The sequence below is a fragment of the Rattus norvegicus genome, chromosome 17, assembly GCF_021556685.1.
Source record: "Rattus norvegicus strain SHRSP/BbbUtx chromosome 17, alternate assembly SHRSP_T2T, whole genome shotgun sequence".
Taxonomy (NCBI): domain Eukaryota; kingdom Metazoa; phylum Chordata; class Mammalia; order Rodentia; family Muridae; genus Rattus; species Rattus norvegicus.
In genome coordinates, this window is record NC_141550.1 from 35,602,261 (window position 1) to 35,606,533 (window position 4,273).

Consider the following 4,273-nt stretch of genomic DNA (forward strand, 5'->3'; position numbering starts at 1 on the left):
CTAGCCTCCAACTCATAGAGATCCTCCTAACTTTGCCTCCCAAGTTCTGGTTAAATGTGTAAGCCGCCCCTCGGACCCTAATTATGTCTACTTATAAAGACAAAGCTACAGTAAGACCACCTCCCTGAGAAACTTCTCTGACAGAGATGACCACTAAGGTTTTCCTGGGGTTTGTTTGTCTTTTAGCCTGAAGTAAAATATCCAACAACAATCTCTCTCTCTATAAAACATACCCATCACTTCTAGCCTTAGTTGAGCTGTATCATCTCAAGTATTTTCATAGAAACGAAAAAGGCATGGGGAAAAACTGGAAAACACAAATATTGCAAAATTCAAAGCAAACAGGTGAGGACGTTTCCTCCTCTTGAGCTGCCTTTGGGCTAAAGATTGTATCTGGTAGACAGGAGGGATGAGTCTTATGGAACCGAAAACCTGGAATTAAGAGCTCTGTAATTACACCATCTGACACAGACCAGGATCTGGGTTCTTTCTTTTCTCCAGCAAAACATGACCTGGGGAGTACCTAAGAGTAGGGTTTATCATCAAAAGTGTAATAGACTTTCTACTGACAAAGGTCCAACCCATCCAATGAATTCAGAGACTCTACAGGAAGCCACGGACCAGAGGGAAGCCTGATTCTGTATGAAGTGCGGGTTCCAGCAGCACAGACCTAGGGACTGTGAAATGGTGGGAAGCAGGAAGTGAAACCAGAGCATGTAGAGATGCTGGGGTCCGGAGTGGTAGACACAGTCTAGCAAGGAAACACTGTGTTTAAAGAGATGGGGCTGCTCTGAGACTTTCAAATGGAATGGCAATGACTCTTGGTTCAAATGCTAAGTAAGCCAGGAGTCTTAAGGCATCAGGATGGCTACCAGAGACTCAGAGGGATTGGGAAAGGTTGTCTTAGATAGGTGGAATTTGCTGAATCTCTTTTTCTTTAGTTTCCTACCTACTTAGATTCCTTAGTAGGTGAAACTCTCAGCTACTCCTACATTGTGCCTGCCTGGATGCTGCCATGCTCCCCCTTGATGATAATGAACTGAACCTCTGAACCTGTAAGCCAGCCCCAATTAAATGTGCCCTTATAAGAGTTGCCTTGGTCATGGGTCTATTCATAGCAGTAAAACCCTAACTAAGATACTAAGCTATGTGAGCCACTGTCTCAAGACTAAAAAACTACATCAAGCTCTTTCTCTTCCGGTCCTAGGCGCTGCGGGAGCCGAGGCTTACCGTGCAGACATGGCCAAGTCCAAGAACCACACCACACACAACCAGTCCCGCAAATGGCACAGAAATGGCATCAAGAAACTCCGGTCACGCAGGGCTGGGGATTTAGCTCAGTGGTAGAGCGCTTACCTAGGAAGCGCAAGGCCCTGGGTTCGGTCCCCAGCTCCGGAAAAAAAAAAAAAAAAAAGATACACAAAGATACACAAAGATACACAAAGAATCTCTTAAGGGGGTCCCCAAGTTCCTGAGGAACATGCGCTTTGCCAAGAAGCACAAGAAGAAAGGCCTGAAGATGCAGGCCAACAATGCCAAGACAGTGAGTGCACGAGCAGAGGTCATCAAGGCCCTTGTGAAGCCTCAGGCTGTCAAGCCCAAGATGCCAAAGGGCTCCAGCCGAAAACTCAGCCGTCTGACTTTCATTGCTCACCCCAAACTTGGGAAGAAGATTCGAAGCTACATGGCCAAGGGTCGTAGGCTCTGCCAACCAAAGCCCAAGGTTCAAACCAAGGCAGAGGCCAAAGCTCCAGCTAAGGCCCAGGCTTCAGCTCCAGCCCAGGCTCCCAAGGGTGCCCAGGCCACTGTGAAGGCCCAATAGAAAAGGCTCCTGTCAGTGTGAAGACAGATGGACTGCTGTGACACACCTACCTACACACTATTTGCAGATGACCAGTGTCCTATGCTGTTTTTACAAATAAACTTGAGACAAGAAAAAAAAAAAAAAAACTACATCAATAATAAAAACTTTGAGTCTGACTATGGTGGCTCCTGCCAATAATCCAGCACTCAAATACTGAATCGAGATGGATCATTGTGAATTTGAGGCCACTCTGGGCTACATTGTGAGTTCCAAGACAGCCTGAACTACAGAATGAAAGACCTTGCTTATAAAAACATAAAACAGCTAGGCATTGGTGGCCCATGCCTTTAAGTCTAGCACTTGGGAGGTGGAGGCAGGTGGATCTCTGTGAGTTTGAGGTCAGCTTGGTCTACAAAGCAAGTTTCAGGATAACCAGGGCTACACAGAGAAACCCTGTTTTGAAAAACAAAACAAAACAACTAAAACAAACAAAACTGGGAAGACAAAACACCCCCAAAAAGTGGAAACTTTGGAAAGTCAGTTGTGTTGGATGGTGCTTTGTGGGAGCAAATAAGTGAAGGAGTGTTTTCACAGGTGAAAGACTAAGGCAGACTCCTGAAGGAATGTTTACCTGCAGCAGACATAGGAGAGAGGAAGTTCTGCTAAAGCAAGCATGTGAGACGACACATGAGGAAGGATTCTTTGCTAACAACATGTATTGGTTTGTCTTACGTCGTGTTGTGTAGTTGAGCTGTATTTGTTGGATCTCTATAAAGAGAAATGACTAAAACCTTCTGGTGGTGTGCTTCCTCGGCCTTGGGCTGAGTGTCAGAGTGATGTCAGCTGAGGCAGATGCAGACACACATGTTGAAGTAAGATCCTTGCTGAGGCAAGACCTGTGGAGGACAAGTGATGTGTGGAGAGAGTATAAATAGCTCTTGACAGAGGACAGTGACAGAGGCTGACTTGGATTGCTTTTAGAGATAGCTGGGTAACACTTGTGGGTTTTGAGTCTTTGTTGATTCTTTGCTTCCTTGAGAGAGGCACGGTTGAGAACTTTTCTTGGCATTCCTCTTGGTTGCTCCTGCTGACTCGAGTTGAGGCTGAGGCCTGGCTGTGTCTGCTAGGTCATGTCACCATTGCTGATTCATGTTTGTTAACCTAACTCTACTGAACTAGATCGTTGGTTTATCCATGTAGTGTTTGTGAGTGGATGGAACTGTCACTGTTAACCTGTGAACTAAACTGGATTTCTAGATAACACAGATGAGAGCTGTTCTAAAGAACCTTTCTAAGCAGGTCCACTTTCCCTGTATCTTCATTTTTTCTACTACCTCTGGTGGGTGGTAGGTTATAAGAGAGGTTAAAGTGTTTAAGAACCATCATTAAAATTAAGGTTTAAGGTTTAAAAAAAAATTAGAAGATTCATTTTGCCCTGAACATACATAGAATGATTCTCCTGTTAGTATTTCAGTACAGTCTAACAGCTGCTATAGCTATTTTTTTTTTTTTTTTTTATTTTTGGTGTGTGTTGGTGAGGCCATAATCATGGTGGTCAGAGGACAACTTTCAGGATTTAGTTCCTCCAAGGGTGAGTTCAGTTGTTCATACGATGGAAAAGATACACACAGAAAAGAGACACCGCCCCACTCCACAGTGGCCTGGATGGAAAACTGTATTTTCCAGTACTGTTAGTCATTTGGGTCCTTTTTCTTTTGATCCGTTCATAGTCTTCTGTTGCTTGTGTTTTTTTTTTTTTTTTTTTTTTTTTTTTTTTTTTTTTTTTGGAGCTGGGGACCGAACCCAGGGCCTTGTGCTTCCTAGGCAAGCGCTCTACCACTGAGCTAAATCCCCAACCCCTGCTGTGTTTTAATAAAAGAAATGTACTCCTCTTTCTTTCTTTCTTTCTTTCTTTCTTTCTTTCTTTCTTTCTTTCTTCCTTCCTTTCTTTCTTTCTTTCTTTAATAGAGGTTCTTATGATCTTATGAGAGTTCGGGGCATCTTTAAATATACAGCTATGTAGTCAGTGGTGACCGTGAACTGCGGCTCCTTCTGTTTTTACCTTCCACGTGCTGGGATGACAGACATCTGACAGCATGCCTAGTTTATGTGATGCTGGAGACCAAACCAAGGGCTTCAACACAGGTAGGTAAGTAGTCTACCAATTGCACTACGCTTCATTTTACCACTGAACTAGTTCCTTTAACAAGTTTGGATAATGTGTGTCTTCCATTCCCATCATCCGTAAGGACAGTCCTTTCTAGAACTCCAGTCTCTGTGACTGAGAGTTGAAGTAGTCCTATTTTGCTTACTTTCACCTCTTTTTCATCTGCTGGAAATAATTGACAGTCAGTAGCCGTCAGCTGTTTTTATTTCTTGTCAGGCCGACATGCTAAGTGCTTTCCATTTTGATGACAGTACTGCTGACGATCCTACCACACAGCTGATTATAAATCACAACAGAAGATC

The 4,273-nt window shown here is 43.8% G+C and overlaps 1 pseudogene; it reads left to right on the forward strand.

Annotated features, from left to right (window-relative positions):
* Positions 1-296: 296 nt before the first annotated feature.
* On the forward strand, positions 297-1,950 carry Rpl29l1 (ribosomal protein L29 like 1; annotated as a pseudogene).
* The last annotated feature ends 2,323 nt before the right edge of the window (positions 1,951-4,273 follow it).